General features: G+C 34.1%; 1 long non-coding RNA gene across 1 annotated transcript in view; it reads right to left on the bottom strand.

Annotated features, from left to right (window-relative positions):
* The window catches only part of LOC108543694 (uncharacterized), a 309,209-nt gene that overhangs the window by 232,352 nt on the left and 56,031 nt on the right, over positions 1-20,826 (bottom strand). Inside the window, exon 2 of the long non-coding RNA XR_001889646.1 lies at positions 20,383-20,507. This is a non-coding gene — a long non-coding RNA (uncharacterized LOC108543694). The remainder of the gene's footprint in view (positions 1-20,382; positions 20,508-20,826) is intronic.

The following is a 20,826-nucleotide window of genomic DNA, read 5'->3' as shown; positions in this document are numbered from 1 at the left end:
CTTGGTGTAAAATGTTATCACATCACCTCTTTGTGAGTTTCTCATTACGTATGTTGTCACTGCCTTTCCTCACATGCCATGGTATGTCTTTCTGTAAAGTTGGTCACCCATTATTGGTTGAATCACTCCAAAACTTAATAGTAAATATTACAAATATGCTGCTCTGTGACAGAAGCAAAAACTATAGAGAAATATATATATTCGTTTCCTCAACTTTGTTTAGAAGCCCTCTACTGAACCTAAACACAATGACAATCAATAGTGACTCTAACCAGGTGCCAGGAAATAGGTATTATTACCATCTCTATGCTGCAGATAAGTAGGCAGGGGTGTAGAACAGAAGAGATGAATCATATAGCTATTACGTGGCCATGCCAAGATTAGCTCCAGTCTCTCATGCCCTTAACCCCAGTGGCACATCCTCTTGGGATTATGTCTATACTGTTACCTCACATGGATAATAGCCTTGTGTAGTTGAGCTATAATAGACATCTCAAAGAGGCAACAAACTGGCTGCCCTTTCAGATCCAACAATTAGAGATTGCAAATGTGTGGCATGTGCAGCTCCAACAATTTCAAGTTTTACAGAGAGAGAGTAGGCCATTGATACATTCTTTGCACACATTTCCATTTATATGGATTAGTGAAACTTGTATTTTTTGGTAATTATAAAGTTTAGATAAAATATCTTTGTGCTCACTAAACATAACATTAATGATAAAAACATAATGATATATATAAAAAACATTCATTGATGTGCACAAACCTCACCAGAAATCTCACATTCTACTTTTAAATTTACCAATACCTAATTAATTGGGGTCTTTCAACTAGTTCACACGACTATGCTTAACAGAAGCTATTGTCTAAATAAGTTTATAATGTGACATTACTGAGCACTTGGCAGAGCTCTTTTGCCATTATTTCTTTCCCCATCTCCCTCTCAATTACTTTGCACACAATGCCATGTTGAGAAATGGCATGTGAAATAACAGAAGACACCTGAGTTTTAAACTGATACAAGAGTTTGGCACTCTAAAAGAGATAGTTTACTCTTGGATCTCAATGAGCTAAAAGAAAAAAAAAACAAAGCCTTATGTCCCTTCCTAAACCAAAGTGATGCATTTTTATTATTTGGCAAGCTAGAGCAGGTTCGTCATTTCTGACTCGGTCACAGGGACATTCATCACATTAAGGTCTCAGATATTTGAAACTTTAGTTCTCTGGCAAGCACAAGTAGATCATGGCCCATAACATTGAAACAGCAACAAAAAAATGGCTGTGATTAAACAAAATGTCACAAAATTCATCATCATAACTTATGCATAGGGGCTGAACTCTCAAAACATTTATACTTGATTTTTCTCTAGTCCAAAAGAATCTGATTTTACAATTTCCAGTCCCACAGCAGATTAGATGCAACAAATTAATTAGTTATTTGTTATTTGTGGGCACACTGAGAGTACTACAATGTGCTGGTTGGTGGTCTGATAGGAAGAGGAAATGTGGAGAGATGTAAAAACAGACAAAACTCTGACTATACTCCCACCTGGGGCCATTTAGCATTGGAGCAAGCGGCCACTCACAAATCAAACCACACAATATTACATGGATCATTAATATATTATGGAAAACTATAATTTACATCCACAGTGATTATCTTGTGTAAATAGGATGCCACAAAAATTTTGTTGAGTATATTCTTATTCTGTATAAGAAGGTAAAACAAGTTTCTAATATTTAAAAAAATTGCCACATGAAATGCTTCAAATATCATCTTAGTTTTGATATTTAAAGGATAAACACTAAAATAACCAGAATACCCAAACACAGAAAAATTATGCTTTCCCAGAGCGCTCTAGACTATTGTGGTTTTATTAAACATAATTGTTTTTGAAGAATAATACTGGTATGTCTGAACTGGCTGGCGCCCTTAACAGCTCCCTTTCTACCCACAAACAAAGCCAAGGGCTTTCTATAACCACAGTTCTAATACAAGTTCCAGAAAATATCTCTAAGCTCCATTTCCTACCCACCCTTCAAAAACCACTAGCTCTGGCTTGGTGTCCCTAGTCAGTACCCTGTTGCTTTGTACCCACTTTATATGTCAATGTTCTGCTTAGTTCCTAACTCTGGCTTCAGCCCTAAATATAATTAGCAATCCCATAGCTCCACGCTTTCAAGTAGTACTGTCTAATAGAAATAAAATGTGAGCCACATATGTAATTTCATAGTGGCCACATTCAAAAAATGAAAAGAAACAGAGACAATAAAATTTGTGATATATTGTATTTAACTCAATATACTGAAAACAATCATTATAAAAATCTTAATGAGATATTTTGCATTCTCTTTTACACTAAGTCTGAAATTTGCTGTATATTTAACACAGCATGTCTCATCTTGGACGAGCTACATTTCAAATGGTCCCACAGCTACATGTGGCTAATGGCTATCATATTGGACACTGTAGTCCAATAGTCCCTGGACCATGATCACCCTCAACTCCCAAAGCGCCTACCATGGCTGGAGCATCAGATTCCCTGGTGGTCTCTGAGGGTAGTTTGTGCAGTATACCACAAAATTATTCACTAGACTCTCTGTGAATGTATTGATATGTACCTAATAATCTTATCATTTTAAAACAACTTTGCCATCTATATGTTTTCCGCAAAACAGTTTTAAATTCTGTTTTTTCCAGTTGGCTCTTATATCAACTATGTGAGGTAGATAAAGGAGGCATCAATTTCCCCATTTTATAGATAAGAAAATCGAGACTCAGAAAAATTTAGCGGTTTATCCAAGGTGGTTTATTCAGTGGGATCTTTGTGATTTATTTATGGCTCTTTCTGTGGTTTCTTATTATCCTTTAAATCAATCAAAGGATGGGCTGGGTGTGGTGGCTCATGTTTGTAATCCCAGCACTATGGGAGGCCAAGGCAGGAAGACTCCTTGAGCCCAGGAATTCCAGGACAGACTGGGCAACAAAGTGAGATGCCGTCTCTAAAAAAAATTTTTTTTAATTAGCTGGACATGGTGGTGCATGCCTGTGGTCCCAGCTACTTGGGAGGCTGAGGTGGAAGGATCACTTTAGTCCAGGAGGTCAAGGTGGCAGTGAGCTGTGATCACACCACTCCACGTCAACCTGTGTGACAGAGCAAGACTCTGTTATACATGCAGCCAACAATCATATGAAAAAAAAGCTCAACATCACTGATCGTTAGAGAAATGCAAATCAAAACTACAATGAGATACCATCTCACAAGAGTCAGAATGCCTACTATTAAAAAGTCAAAAAATAACAGATCCTGGCAAGGTTGTGGAGAAAAAGGAACGCTTATACATTATTGGTAGGAATATGAATTATTTCAGCATTGTGGAAGACAGTCCTCAAAGACTTAAAAACAGAAATACCATTCAACCCAGCAATCCCATTTCTGGGCATATATCTGGAGGATTAGAATCATTCTATTATAAAGACGCATGTATATGTTTCACTGAAGCACTATTCACAACAGCAAATACATGGAAACAAGCTAAATGCCTATCAATGATAGACTGGATAAAGAAAATGTGGTGTGTATATATATACCATAGAACAGTATACAGCTATAAAAAAGAACAAGTTCATGTCCTTTGCAAGGACATGGATGGAGCTGGAGGCCATTATCCTTAGCAAAGTAACACAGGAACAGAAAACCATGTTTTTACTTATAAGTGAGAGCTAAATGATGAGAATACATGGACACATAGAGGGGAATAACACACACAGGGGCCTATTGGAGGGTGGAGGGTAAGAGGAGGGAAAAGATCAGGAAAAAGAACTAAGAAATACTAGGCTTAATACCTGGGTGATGAAATAATCTTCCCCAAAACCTTCCATGACACAAGTTTACCTATATAACAAACCCGCACATGTACCCTTGAACTTAATAAAAGTTAAAAAAGAAAAAAGAAAAATTGAGGACGGACCTATTTTTTTTATTCTTGGATGCAAATTCCCAAAGACTGCAGACATCTAATCAGAAGTATTCGTATTCACTCTTTTGAACAATGACATCAACCATGTATTGAGACATGCACAATCAACCCACAGATATCAAGAATTATAAAAGAAAGTCCACATGAAATATGTGGGAAACAAGTTTTCTCTTCACATATAAGCAGAACTAACAGTTGGGCAATGATTAAATCACACTGAGAAACCTCAAGGACACATAAAAAGGGAAATTCTTTGGGAGGTTTGCTTCTTGTTTATTTTTTAGAAATGAAGTGATCTAAAAAGAGAGGACAAGCTCATTCAGTTATAGCTTTCATCTAATTACCACAAACTCTAATGCAAATTAGACTGTAGGTCTGCTCAATGTACATTTCTGTGCTTGCCAAATTGTGTTTGGCAATGTGGTCAAGCAACAGCAGATGCACACTGGACCGAGTTTTCTTGGGCTGTTCAATAATTAGGAGGACCATGTATTATAATAAACCACATCCCCTTGGCTAAGACTTGGATGCAAATTGCACACTAATTCACTTCCAAGTTTTTGGAAGCTTTCCAAGAGAGATGAAAATCAGGGAAATATAATGTTTACTTCAGGAAATTTGTTTAAAACTAAATATGGCTCATTTATAAGAGGCGTTGAGGAACTCCATAAGAAATGTTAACAATAGCTTTTTTCACGTTCCACTCAGCAGGAATAAGGATGTGTTAACATGTTCCCTTTGAAGAGCCTTCCTGTGGTACATGCCAGTTCTAACCATCTCCTTATAAATGCATTGGGAGAGTCTAAGTGGAGAATAAACAGCAGTTTTCTATATCTGTAAAATATCAAGTTGCTCAAATGGAGGGTGAAATCAGTTCAGCTGGTGAGACTTAGTCAACAGTTTCTGCAACTGACGGATAGGTAGCAGTCTGCCCCTTAGATCAGAAAGTGAACAAGTGGAAACTTCTGCAAAGCCAAAACATCCATTCTAATAATAAAAACCTTTGCATCATTCCAGCTGGCATTAATCCAGTAATTAAAAACATTATCTAAAATGGAATATAAATAAATTTTAAAGGGCAGTTTCTAACAGACCAAATCATATCCTACATTAATGGCGTATCCTCATCAACCTGCAGCGAGATGCCACTGTCTCCCAGCAGCAGTCCTATTAACAGTTACATCCAAGTGTGTTGTTAAGGAGACCTGCATACCTGTCGCTAGCCTCTTTCTCCAAACTCCATTTTTTAAATGATTTGCTTGAGTCCAATATTGACTCAGTCACTGTCCTGGGTCTATATGCCAACACAGAGATGCACCATTGCAATCTTCCTTTCAGGCAGGACTTGCTGCACAACTGTAGGGAATCCAGTTAGGAGACTGCCTTCAGCTGTCCTCTTTTTCGGGATCCACCTTAGCTAAAGAGACATACTTTACCTGCGGTCATGCCCATTGGGTAACCGAGCAAGGCCATAGAAGATAGTTCAGGATGACTCGAAGCAGGAATATTTTCTCCAGAGTTCTGTTATGCTCAGTTCTTCACCTTTCTTTCATAAATGTCAGTCTCCAATAAACACCCCAAATTCCATTCACAGTTTGCTTCCAGAAAACCCAGTCTACACCCAAGTTTCTGTCAGTGCTCTTCTGCCCACCCTGAACCTATGACATGAAAGCTAGCATTTGACCATGTCTTCCAATTGGACCAGACACTCCAGTCCCTGATCTTGGTATCCCCTTCAGGATTCACAGTAAATCACTCTTTTTAGGAGAGTCTCCAACTCTTTTAGACCTGATCCAATCAGTCACTTAATATCACTCTTCAGATTAGTGTCTGTGGAAATGATGAGTATAGACTTCAGCGGTGAATTCACACTTGCAGTAAGTAATCACCTTCTAAATTTTTATTTTGAGACAATCATAGATTCACATGCAGTTGCAAGAAATAATATCAAGAGAACCTATATACCTGTTTACTCAGTTTTCTCCAATAGCAACATCTTGTGTAACTATAACAGTATCACAACTAGGAAACTGACATAAATACAACCCACTGGTATTATTCAAATCTCACTAGCATTATATGCACTCAATTGTCTTTCTGTACGTATGTAACTCCAGGCAATTTTATCACACATGTAGGTTCGCATGACCGCTACAACAGTCAAGATACAAAACAGTTCCATCATGAGAATTCTTGATACTACTTTTTGTAGCCACAGCAACCTCCCTCCAGACTCCTCTATCCCCTTAAACTCATTTATCTGTTCTCCAGTTATATAAATGAAATCGTACAGCATATAACCTTTTGAGAGTGGCTTTCCTCACTCAGTAGAAATCCCTTGAGTTCCATATCTAAGCTATTGCCTGTATCAACAATAGTGTCCCATGGAAAGGATGTACCACAGTTTGTTTAAACATTCATTCACTGAAGGACATTTGGGTTACTTTCAGTTTCGGGATAAGTTAAACCTACACTGAATATTCACATACAGGCTTTTGTGTGGAAATACATTTTTGTGTCTTTGGAATAAATGTGTTTGCTGGATCATATGGTAAGCACATGTTCAGCTTTGTAAGAAACTGCCACTCTTCACCAGACTAGCTGTGCCATTTTCCATTTCCACAGTAATGAACAGTAATCCAGTTTCTCTGCACAATCGCCAGGGTTTGGTGTTATCACTATTTTTTATTTTAGCCATTCTGTTAGGGGTGTGTGATATCTTATTGTTTTAATTTGCCCTTTCCTAACAGCTAATAATGTAGAGCATCTTTTCATGTGCTTCTTTGCCATTTGTATATATCCTCTTCAGTGAAATGTGTATTCATGTTTTTGCCCATTTTCTAATTGGATCATTTGCTTTGTTACATTTGGGTTTGGAGATTTACTTCTAGATTCTAATACAAGTTTTTTGTCAAATATGTAGTTTGAAAATATTTTTTCTCAATCTGTAGCTTGTGTTTTCATCTTCTTAATAGAGTCTTTGACAGAGCAAAAGTTTAAAATTTTGATAAGGTCCTCTTGATAAGAATTATGTTTTATATCCTAGAAAGAAATACATGGATATAGCAAAAATAAAATTCAAAAGCCTAAAAGTCAAATAATCTATTGATTATAAAATAAATGATATGTGTTTTCAGAGGACAACTGCAAATGATTTTTAAAATCAAACAGCAGCAAGCTTCACTTTACAAACTAAGGAAAGTTAGGAAAGACAACTAGGATGTATAATAGTAAATATAATTAAATATTTTATTGAAGAATATTTGCAAATGATCGATTTCCTCCAAATTCAATGAGATTCATGGTTATTTTATAAGTGGGGATAAACTACATTGCATATTTTAAATGAATATTTATTCATTTATTTGTTTAACCAATATTTTGAACAACTACTGTAAGCTTGGCATCTCTCACTCCCTTTATTTTTATTTTTTTAATTATACTTTAAGTTCCAGGGTACACGTGCAGAACGTGCAGGTTTGTTGCATAGGTATACACGTGCCATGGTGGTTTGCTGCACCCATCAACCCGTCATCTACATTAGGTATTTCTCCTAATGCCATCCCTCCCCCACCCCCCTACCCACCAACAGGCCCTGGTGTGTGATGTCCCATCCACTGTGTCCATGTGTTCTCACTGTTCAACTCCTACTTAGGAGCTCTCACTTTCGTTCAAAAATCCTAATGATGCAAGTTTACACTGACTTTTTAACCAGTGATGCGATAATTCTTCTATATCATACTACAGTCTTTAAAAGATGTAAAATTATAAACTTCCAATTTTTCTTCCAAATCAGTTCTTAATTTGTTAAAATTAAGGACTATCATCTAGTTTTATGGTGGAAAATGTCAGTAGTAGGTGTCAAATGATATAGTAATTTACAACTGCTCAAATGTAAAAATTATTGACAGCACCAAACAATTTAGTTGAGACAAAATTGAGAAGAATTATGGCTTCCAGAATACCCTTAAGAATGCTAGATAATATAAATGGACAATGGAATAAAACATATAACTGAGTGTAGATGAATGTAAAGTAATATACAATGCCAGGAAATTTTTAAATAATTTGTAGAGACATTTTAAAATAATTTTTAAATAATTTAAAATATTTTTTAAATTATTTGTAGCAGAAAATATCACTTTTAAAAACAGTTTTTATAGTTAAGTTGGCCTACTCCTAATATTTCTGTTTAGAATTCTAAATTATTTTAAATCACTCAAGAACAAGCAAAATATTATGAGTAAGCCAACACAACTATAAAATTGTTTTAAAAGTGAGTGATGTTTTCTACTATGCAAGAATAAAATAACAATGTGGAAAATATTTTTATATTCATTTTATATTAAGTATATTGCATAGTAAATACTAAAATCAAGCTGGTATTCTTAGCTACTAAGGACTAATTTCATCAAGATTATTTTATTTATTTTATTTTATTTTTTAAGACAAAGTCTTCCTCTGTCACCCAGGCTGGAGCACAGTGGTGCAATCATAGCTTACTGCAAGCTCGAACTCCTGGGCTCAAGTGATCCTCCCTTCTCATCCTCCCAAGTAGTTGGGACTACAGGTGCATGCCACCACCTTTGGCTAATTTAAAAAAAATTTTCAAATAGAGAGGTCTCACTTTGTTGCCCAGGCTGGTCTCAAACTCTGGGGCTTAATCAGTTCTCCACCTCGGCCTCCCAATGTGATAAGATTACAGGCATGAGCCATTGTGCCTGGCCTTCATCAAAATTAAATAGCAATAAGCATATTATTAAAAATAATTAAAAGAATGTCATTAAAATAATGTATTGTCTGATAGTCTCGAACTTTGCAAATGGATACCTTCAAAAAGGAGTTCCTGTAAGTGACTGCAACAATAATATGCAAACCTAGTAGATGTGGAGTAGGCACATTTAACTATGCAGACTGGAGGAACAGAGTAAGCCATTCCACAGACATTGACAAACAGATGCAGAGATGAGAAACAGATGCAGAGGAAAAGGAAGTATTGCCTGGGTGGCCAATGAATATAAACTCCTTATTCCTAAGGTTTGGTTGTATTCCTGCCCTTAAATGTTGTGTTATGACCTTATTTATTTATTTATTTATTTAGGCACTTAAAGTATATTATGTCGTATCATGATAAAGTGATAGGTAATTGGATTTACTTTACTTTTTTAGACAATTAGAAAACCAGACAAAATAAATTAAATGGAGTGGACGTCAGACAATAGGAAGGACTGGTCAGTAATCCCTGAGACAATGGAAACAAATGATTTGAACTCTATAAGTTCTTGAGCTCACTAATTGAAGAGAATTTCCAGGCCATAGCACAGGGAAGGAATTCAAAACGAAGACTGTAGTCTTGCTGAGTTTAAGGGACACAGTTCAGAGTTTTGAGAGGCCAACGTGCCCAAAATTTTAAAAGCAAAGTACCCGAGAGGAGAGGAGGTTGCTTACTAAGAGAAAGAACGGAGAAAGCTGGGTAGCTACAGAAATATTCCCCCTTGAGTTCTTGGCTGAATACTGATCTGCAAATGAGTGTGAGGCCAGAAAAGGAACCATTGGAGAAGAGAAAGATCAATCCTGGAAGGCCACATTAGCCCATAATAGGTTCTATTCTCACCAATCAGTGTAGAAAGACCTCCTAATACATAGGCATGGGGTGTTGCCTTTATAAAGACAGCAAATTAGCCTAGACTAAAGAATGTCTGAACCCTTGCTACCAAAGCTTGAAAAGAAATCCTAAAGGATAAAATTGAGTCCCAGTAATTTAATTATTTCTGAGAACCAAGATCTCAAATATTTAAAGAACTACCTCCCCTGCCAAATCCAGAAAACTACAACATAAAATTCATATGTGCTAGCATCCAATCAAAAATTACCCAGCATTCAAAGAAACAGAAAAATATAACCTATGAGAAACATCAATTATTAGAAACATATTAAAAATTATTCATATAATAGAATTAGTTCAAAATAATATTAAATTAGCTAAAATGAATATACTTTATATGTGAAAGAAGGCAAAGGAAGGTATGAACATGTTGGGAGAGAATGGAAGACAAAAAAGGAAAAAAATTCTAATGGTGAAAAATAAAATATACAAAATAAAAATTATTCCAAATGGTATTAAGAGCCTTACAGGAAAGAATAAGCCTTACAGAAAAAAGATTAGTGGACTTGAAAACAAAGCAATATAAACTATACAAAATGAAACACACGGAGAAAAGAGATAAAATAAAAATCAATAGAACATCAGTGGGTTGTGGGAAAATATTAACAAGTCTAATGAGAAAAACTGAAGTCTCAGAAAGGTGGTGGGGAGGCAGGGGCGGGACAGAAAAAATATTTAAAGGAACAATGAAAAGATTTCAATTTCATAAACACGAATAGGACAAAAATCTAAGAAACTCAAGAAAACTCAAGCAGAAGAAAAAATTTTTTTAAATCTATGCAAAGGGATGTGATAATAAAATTAATGTAAACTAGGGGGGACATCTTAAAAGCAGACAGAGAAGTCAGATTCATAATACATAACTGAAAAAAGAATGCAGCATGCTTTTCTTAAGAAACAATGCAAGCCACAAGAAAATAAAAAAAGCCTTTAAAGTACAAAAATATATATCACTGCCAACCTAGAATATTATACCCATAAAGTATATATATATATTTTTAAATGAGGATGAAATAAAGACTTACTCAGATTTAGAAAAGCTGAGAGAATTCATCACCAGCAGACAGGAACTACAGTAAAGATTAAAGGAAGTCCTTTAGGCAGAAGAAAAATAAAACTAGATGGAAATATGCATCTACTCAAAGAAATGAAGATTATAGGCAAGATAAGTATGTGACAAAATATGAAAGACATTTTTTCATCTTTTATCTCTTTAAACCAAAAGTAATAATCATAGATTACGGGGCTTGTAAATGTGGAAGTGGAATTTATTATAAAAATAGCACAAAGACTGAGAGGAGCAAAATAGAAATACAAGATTGCAGATGTCTTACATCATATGTAAAATGATATAATATTATTTTAAGATAGGCTATGATAAACTAAAAGTACATAACGTCAACCCTATAACAATCATATGAAAATAAAATGAAGTATAACTAACATACTAATCATGGGGATAAAACAGAATTATTTTTTAAAAGTAATCTGATAAGAAAAAGTAAAAGAGAAAAAAGAAACAAAGAACAAATAAAGTCCAAATAGCAAGATGATAGATTTACATATCAATAATTACCCAATGATTTATACCCATACAATACTATCATTCAGTGATGGAAATGGTCAGTATTATGACTGTGTATATAAGTCAAAACTGATCAGATTGTATACATTAAATATATACAGTTTGTGTTTCAATTATGTCTTAGTGAGTTGGTAAAGATAGAAAAGTAAATTCAATTTAAAATGGCCACAAAATATGTATTATTTCTAAATATCCCAAATAAAAGGCATGTATCATTAAGATACCTGAAAAAATAAACAATGCCAAATTCTTTGGAGCCACATAGTCTAAAAGAAACTCACTAGACATGTAAAGATGGAGATATATTAAAAGTTAAAGGATACAGAAAAGATACACCATGAAAACATTAATCAAAAGAAAGCAGAAGTGGCGATACTTATATTAGACAAAGTAAACTTCAGAACAATGAATACTACCGGGGATAGTGAGGGTCAATTTATAATGATTGTGGGGTCAATTTATCATGAACTATTATCAATGCTATACGTGTACTTAATATCTATCACTGAACTTAATAACCGAGATTCAAAGTGTATGACCAAAACCTGATAAAACTAAAAGCAAAAATAGGCAAATCCATAATTATAGTTAGAGATTTCAATATCCCACTCAATAACTGATAAACAAATTTGAGAAACTATCAGTATGGCCATAGAAGACTTGAACAACATTACTCATCAATTTGATCAAGTATATATTTATAGAACACTCTACCAACCAGTAGCAAAATACATATTCTTTTCAGGTGCACATGAAATACTTAGGAAGATAGACCATTCTGTGCCATAAAACAAGACACAGTAAAATTTTAAAGATCAAAAACATACAAAGTGTGTTCTTCAACCCCACTGATTTTAATTAGAAATAAATTTTTTTAATGATACTTGGAAAATCATTGAATATTTGAAGTTAAATAACACATTAACTAAGTAACTCCTAGGTCACAGAACAAAATCACAAAGTAAATGAGAAAAGATTTTTAGCTGCACAAAAATGGAAATGCAACAAAAAAATTGTGACATGCAGATAAAGCAGTGCTTAGAGAAAAATGTATGGCATTAAATATGCATATTAGGTAAAAAAGGAAGGAAGACAATCAGTCATCTAGGCTTCTACCTTAAGAAATTAGAAAAATGAGCAAACTAAACTGTAGTAAGAAGAAATAATATAATAAAATTTATAGCAGATGTAAAACTTGAGAGGAAAAGCAAGAAAATCACAAGAGAAAATCAAGGAACAGAAAACAACAGACAATATCAAAAGCTGCTTATTCTAAAAGAACCATAAAACTCCTAGCTCTCTAACCAGACTGATAAGGTAAAAAAGAAAACACAAATTACCAATGCCATAAGTAAGAGAGCAAACATCACTACAGGTTCCATAGGCACCAAAAGACTAATAAAGTATTTTAATGAACAACTGGATGCTAATAAATTTGATAACTAAGATAAGATGGAAAATTTATTTGAATGATACAATCTACCAAAACCCACTCAAGTAGAATTAGATAAGCTGAATATTCCTATATCTGTTAAAGAAATTGAATTTCTAGTTTTAAAACTTCCTATAAAGAAAATCTCAGGCCCAGGTGGCTTTACTAATAAATTCTACCAAACATGTAAGAAGGAAATACAACCAATTCTATACAATCTCTTCCCAAAGGTAGAAAAGGGTTCTTTCCAATTCAATGATACAAAAAACAGAAAAATAAATTACAAGAATGTCTACCTTTACTACTTTAATGCAATATCGCAGTAGAGATCCTACCCAGAGCAATAAAGCAAGAAAAAATAATAAAAGGCATACAAATTGAAAAAGAAGTAAAGCTGTCTACATTTGCAGATAGTATGGCTACTTTTACTGAAAGCCCTAATGAATCTACAGAGAAGCTATGGAGTTAGTAAGCAAATTTAGCAAAGTCACAAGATACAAAGCAATATGCAAAAATCAGTTGTATTTCTCTATACTAGCATTGAACAATCAGAAGTTAAAATCACAAAATACAGTAGGCAATTTCTTAAAAGTTAAACATTCACATGCCATAAAACACAGCCATTCCATTTACAGGTATTTACTCAAGAGATACAAAAGTATATTTCCACACAAAGACTTGTACACAAATGTTCATAACACCTTTATTTGTAATAGTCATAAATGAGAAACAACCCAATGTGTATCAATGGGTGAAAGGAGAAAAAATCCTGGTGTATTCATGCAATAAAACATTACTCAGAGATAAAATTAAATGAATTATTCATAACTCAACAACATGGATAAATTTTAAATCCTTATGTTTTGTGAAAAAAGCCAGAAATAAGGATAATATTGGATTATACAGTCTCCATAAAATTCTAGAGCATATAAACTAATATATAGTAATGGAAGGTAAGTTAACAGGTACTTGGAACTAGATGTGGAGAAAATGATCAACTGCAAAAGGGATGAGGAAATTTTGAAGTTTGATGTATATATTCTTTACCTTGACTGTGATGATGGTTGTATAAATAAATAAAAACCTATCAAAATATATATTACATATGTACAGTTTATTATACTGCAATAATAGTTCAATAAATGTATGAAATAAGTAACTGTGGGATATAGAAAAATAAAGAAAATAATTCAATTAAAAGTTGCATTAAAATATGAAATAGTCATAAATTTAACAAAATATGTGTAAGACCTTTACACTGAAAACTACAAAACAGCATTAAAAGAAATTAGAGATGCTTTAAAGAAATACTTATGTTCCATGCTCATGTATCAAAAGAATAAATATTGTTAAGATGTCAGTTCCCCACCAAACTAATCTATCGAGTCAGTGCAATCACATTCAAAACTCAACAGGCTTTTTTCAGAAATTGACAAATCAATTCTAAAATATATATGGAAATGCAAAGGGCCTGGAATGTTCAAAACAATTTTGAAAACAAAGAAAAAAGTTGAAGAACTTACATTACCTGATTGTAAGACTGACTATAACACTATAATCACTAAAATGTTAGTGAAAAAAAATAGATTAATGGAACTGAAGTTCAGAAATAGAGCCAAACATATATGATCAATGATATTTGGTTAAAGTGCCAAGGCAATCCAGTGTGACAAGTTAAATTCCAATGTGTTGGAACAACTGGGAATTAAATATTCACACACACACACACACACACACACACACACACACACAAAGAAAGAAAGACTACAACCCTGGACCCTTACTTTTACATACAAAATTAACTTGAAATGGATTATAGACTCAAATTTAAAATTTGCTAAAACTATAACATTTCTAGAAGAAAATATAAGAGAATCTTTTAGTCACCTTAGATCAAGCAAAATTTACTAAATAGTACTAAAATTTACAGACTAAAAAATTGATAAATCATATTTTGTTAAAATTTTAAAATTTTTCTTCTTCAAAAAACACTGTTGAAAAAATATAAGGGAAAGCTTGGGTCTTACTCTAGACCTAAAAAATCAGTATCTCCAGGAATGGGGTTCCACATGTCATTTTGAATCATAACTGATAAGAATTATTGTCTCGGTTCTCAAATTAAAAATTTGAGAATTTCATTATATAGTACCACATTGATGGCCTCCGCATAAGACCAAAGAAGACTCACAGGGAGAAATAGAAGACAGATACTTTCTACAGTAAATAAGAAAATTAGACCTAGAGAAGAAAAAAACTAAGGGATTGATAAATACTGACTTGCAAATACATGAATAATCACTATGCAGTGACCTTGGCACAGAGTCACTGCATAGTGACTAAAAAAATAAATAAATAGTTCTTGATATTAGGTTTCCAAATGAGATCCTGGAATTTTCTCAAATATTCATTAAGGTAAGTTATTCCTCGTCAAAGGCATGATCTTAACCTCAAGAAGTTAATTTGCAGAACTGAAGTTTCTCTCCTAGATAATTACTTGAGAAGTCATTCTGTGAAGCTGACAATAGTGACATCAAAGTCCACTTGCCAAGAAGGGCCAATTCACAAGTTGGGCATCAAGAGAATCCCTCCATAAACACAATCTATATCCTTCTGTCCCCTTTTAAAGTTTTACTGTGTTAATGTAAAATTGAAAAACTGCAGTGCTATGGTTTCCTTTTCCTCATTCTACTTATTAGCAAACAGTAGTAGGTAAGAGGAAGATGTGGAAGAGTTTTAAAACTGTTTGAATTCATGTGTATCAGACACAAGGTCCCAAGAAATGCTCCATGTCTATCTGCTCTGTGTCTGAATAACAGTTTTTAGACATAAGGTAAATATCTAAATAATAACCCCAGAAACCAGTGTCATAGAAAGAATGAAATAGCTGAAGCTTTATTTATATTATCTACCCTAATTTTCCCCAACTGAATGTTGAAAGTCAGAATGTACACATCTGAAAGAATATCACAAAGCAGGCACTTTACAAATATTAACTATGTTATCATTATAAAAGTGATGCACACTCATTTTAGAAAATAGAGCTAAACACACACATAAAAAAATTATATGTAGTTCTGCCACTCAAAGGTAATTACAACTGATACTTATGTATCCACCATCTGTGCACTGACACATCCATAACACCAAAATGGAAGCATCTAGTATATATTGTTTGTGATCCTGAGAAGTGCATTCTTCTGTTCATATGTAGATATCTCTAATTTTCCAGCTATTATGCAGAATAAGATTCAGCAAACCTGCATGAAACGTATGGTATGGTACCAAAGAAATATAAGAGAAGATTCCTGACCAGGGTTCGCATCTACCAATTCTCTATATTGAGAGTTTGGTAACTTGATTTACCTAATTGCAATAATAATTATTTAATTGTGTTTCATCTTGCTTGTCATTTTGTATTCTAAACATCATTTTTAATGGAACTTCCTTCCCTTTTCTTTATCCCGAGTTCTCTCCATTAGAAACTACAGCATTTTATTTCACTGCAAAATGGATATTAATTAGCAGCAGAGATCAAAGAATCGTGTTACAATCCCTTATGGAAATTATTAAGATTCCTCTTCTGCTTTTTCATGAGTCTTTGTCCCAAAACTGAAGCAATAACTTGGTCACATTTTAAAAAACTATACAAAAAGGAATTATTATTGTTGCTTATTCTTGCTGTCCTTTTTCCATGACCACAGGGAGCCAAATACTAATTCTTTATTGGATTTGTTATTGGAAGTGTTGCCAACACGGAATTGGAAAAAGAAAACAATTGAGCTTCCTAAGTAGACCACAGAGCACAAATCTTCAAATTAGCTCCAATAATTAAGGCATCTTGTGAAGGGCTTCAATGACAGGATAAACTCATCTGTCCCTAGCACAAGACCCATATCAATTACCCTGGGTCTAAGGAGGCTGGTACACAATAAAGGAAATCAAAATACAGAGGCTGACAGTCTAGACAAAGCCTGACTCTGGTCAAAAGCAGCCTCTCCAAGTGTTATCTTTAAGCCAAGTGGTTTTAAATAAGTTTAAATACCAACAGGGGTTAATTTGAAATCAGTTTGATTCTATTTTGAATTAATGCCTTTAAAATCTGCTTTTATAATTTCTGCTTATCAAGGATTGCCCTTCTGGTATAAAAACTGAGCCAAGACTCAGTTATCAAATACTATGAAGGGTTCTGTTAATTAGATAGTTTATCTGTGATGAGTTGTTGACACTGAGATGATGTGTGTTAAATAATTTTAAAATATTCTGCGGGGCACTAACTTGGTGGCTCAAAGCATTATTCTTCAATTTTTCAGACCCTGCTTTAAGTCACACTAGAATCTCTTAGTATAAATTAATCTGAATCATTTCTTAAATATAGAATCATTCATATCTCAAAATTATCTGTATGAGAGAATAAATCTTCTGGCGCTCTTTATTAGGCTGCTGTAGACCATTCTAACTAATCCAGCCTCTTTCACATGATGGTTGGTCTTTAACTGCTTGGTAGAGACTGCCAGGAAATTCATCATTGCTGTTATTAAACACAATTCTCAGGATTTGCTCTTTTTATAATGTTTCTTGTAAAAGCTTTTTTGTGTGATTTTTCCTCTGGCTTCTTGTTCTACTTCCATATAGGGCAACCCAGGAGAAATCTCAGACACTGAAATATTTTTACTCATGTAGGTAAATTAAAGCTCCAGCTGTTAAGGGTTTTCTGTCTGTCAATTTTCTTTTCAAGTTATGGTCTGTGAAGGCAGAGGCCAAGAACAGTCCACGGGGAATGGCTTGGAGCCTTAGAACAAGCTGGTATCCTTGTGTTTTCTAGAGGAAAAAATATTGGACTCCAAAGTTTAACATCAGGAAAGCTGCTAATTAATTAGCCCATAAATTGTTAAAAGCACGAATCATTCATTATCATCTCTGGGATTTCATTTTAAGCTCCCCTTCAAATATTGATTTTGTTTACCACTTTGTTTCTTTAAAGTTTTGCTCTTTTCTTTTCTCACACATTCTCTAAGAGACATGATATTCTATGTCTCATAGAATCTGAAGTCCTGAGGTTTTTGTTTAATTAATAGTCATAATGTGTTTAACTGGTATGTACATGACTTAGAAAAAGAAATGGTTCTTTCAAGGTAGTGAAGCTCTCTGAAAAAAAAAAAAAATCACTAAACTCACAGGAATCCTTAGTTTATATTCTAGTGTTACCATTATCTGTGGCCTCAGGCAAGTTGACTGCCTAGGTGTTGGTTTTCGTATTTGTTAAATAAGAAGATTAGAATCCATGAATATCCTTTCTATGTCTAATAGTTTATGATTCTCTTTATCAAAAGAACTTAGTGTAGGTGAAAGAATAAAAATGGAGTTCACATGAGGAAATAGTTGGCAAGCAGCCATTTGAAACTGTTTTTGTTCATTTTCTTCAAAGAAGATTTTGAAGAAAATTATCAACAAAGAAAGGAGAATACTGGTAATCAGGTAAGTGGAAAGAACTCCAGACAAGGAGTGGGGATCCAGTTCTAGTCACAGTTGCACCACTGACAACTTACTGATCATGAAAAAATTATGCAATTGGAGATTCTGAGGCCAAAGATTGAACTCAAAACTGAAAAAGTTTGATTTTATTGTGATAGTCCCTTTCACTCCCAAACTGCTATGATTCTATAAAATGGCCCCAAAGTCAGGGAAGAGGATCACTGGAAATGTCCTCGTAGTTATTGTCAATGAATGCTATCCTTTCATTTCTGATTAGGGAACGTTGTTCAAAAATATTGTGTCCTAGACCATCAACTCAGAAGTAAAACATACCCTTGGGGACTCTAAACAAATGCTATAACCAGTAGTAACTTTCTGAATCTGTAATATTTTAGTTTTAATGATGGCGATCTCCATGTACTCACCCTGAGAGTTAAGGATTATAAAGAAAGTTGTTCCATATATTTCTTTTGTTCCTCCTCTAAATTTCTTCTGTTTGTTTTTTGACCCAGAATATAACTGAAATAGCTAACAAAAATCAAGCCACTACTAAAAATATAAATCCTAGTGGTAAATCTCAAGATGATTAGGAAATGTGAAGTATTTGTACTCTTTCTGCAAAATTTCCTACACTGTCTAGGCACCCTCTAACATACTGAATTTTTGCAAAATAGCCATATTACCTGCAAGCTGACAATACTCATGCATTCCAGCCTTTTAACAGAAGAAATATTTTCATTAATATTTTAAGCTGTATATCAGTGTAAAACTCAAAAGAATCAAGACTCAAAGGGAAAACCTAGCCAAAAAAATGTATTACAGAGGATAGTTTCCAGATTTTAATGATTTACCAAGTGAAAAATATAAAAAGTGGTAGATTTTTTTTCCTCCTAAAACATCAAGTACTGGACACTGCCCAAGGTAAGACTGCAAAAGCAGATGGTGTAATCATCCATTCCAGATAGTCAGTTCTGCTTCTTTCCTGCTTGTCTCCCTGGAACCCAGCCAGGAGCTTCTCCTTTTTCTTCAGGACATTGATGCTTCCCTATGCTGGGACCCTCATTTTTTCATAAGTTCTACTTTGGAGAAGCAGCACATTCCAACAGCCCTTGCTTTGAACCATAGTATAAAAGATGTAGGCTCTGTTCTCAATTTCTTCATGGTCCTGGTATGCAACCTGGTCCAAATACTTTTAGCCAACCCCTCTTAATTCCATGCTTTGATTTTTCTTTGATTGGTAAGGGAATAATTGGCAACATTTGAATTCACTGAATGCACATTTAATGCATTAATAATCAAGATCCATTATACCAGGACACAGAATTCACAACTAAAGCTTTTTAATGATTAAATAAGAAATCTGTACTTTAAATTTTCACCCATAGAGTTTTTGGATCATAGCAACCAACTAACTTCCATTAGCCTCCTACACAATCATTTTGAAATAGGAAACCAGAATAGAGGTTAAGGGAATTTCCTTAGGCCAGAATCCAGGTTTCAGTAATAACTTCTTTCCTCAACATAAGTCATTTACTTTAAAACTCCCCAAACAAAAAGGTTTTCAATGTCAGTCTGTAAAATATACACAGTACCCACTAAGCACAGCAAGAAAATCTCCAAATACTCATGATTTTAAAATAAATCATGAGTTAAACTATGTTTTAATGCCTAAAAGGCCCAGTAACTTTAAAATTGTTCCCTCAAAATAGGCTCTCATATTGTTTTCATGTTGTACTTCCAGTGCTTGAAACACAGCAGAGATTACAAATGTATATTGAATGGATGACGAATTGTTGACAGTAGTCTGAAATAAGGTAGCACCAAGAAAATGAGAAATTGAGCAAAGTGGACTGTCTGTAGGAATGTTATAAAAATAAAAATACAAAGAGCTGGTAAAGGTGTTGAAAATATGTTGAAGAAGAGGGAATCTAAAGGGGTTTCCCAGTTTCTGACTTAAGAGACCAGATGATGCCATTCAACGAGATAGGAAATACGAGGGAAAAGGAGGTGGGTGGGTGCATGGACAATGAGATCAACATTATAAGTGCTAAATCAAAAACTATCATGGAATATGGAGGGAGAATTATTTGATAAGAAGTTGGATATACATATTTGAGTTGAATAGAGACATTTGTGACTTGGAAGTCATCATCATGTGTATCATAATTGAAGTTATGTCAATGAATGAGATTACCAATGTGATGGTTAATTTTAGGTGTCAACTTGACTTGCTTAAGGGATACTCACATAGCTGCTAAAGTAAAATCTCTGGATATGTCTGTGGAGGTGTTTCCAGAAGAGATTGGCACTTGAATCAGCAGATTAAGTAAGGAAGATCTACCTTCACCAATTTCATCCAATCTGTTGAAGACCTAGATAGAACAAAAAAGCAGAGGAGAGGTGAATTCACTTTCTCCTCTGGGACTGGAAAATCCTTCTTCTATCTCCCCTGAATGTCAGAACACCAGGTGTTCAGGCTTTTGACTTTGGACTGAGAGTTACACCATTGGCTCCGATGGTTCTCAGGCCTTTGGACTTAGACTGAATTGTACCACCAGCTTCCCTGATTATCCAGCTTGCAGATGATGCTATATCATGGGACTTCTTTCTACTTTTTTTAAATACACACACACACACACATTTTTTTATTTTATTTTATTTTATTTTATTTTATTTTATTTTATTTTATTT

The sequence above is a fragment of the Rhinopithecus bieti genome, unplaced genomic scaffold (genome assembly GCF_001698545.2).
Source record: "Rhinopithecus bieti isolate Rb0 unplaced genomic scaffold, ASM169854v2 scaffold_23748, whole genome shotgun sequence".
In the NCBI taxonomy this organism is placed as follows: domain Eukaryota; kingdom Metazoa; phylum Chordata; class Mammalia; order Primates; family Cercopithecidae; genus Rhinopithecus; species Rhinopithecus bieti.
This window is presented reverse-complemented; position numbering and strand designations above follow the sequence as displayed.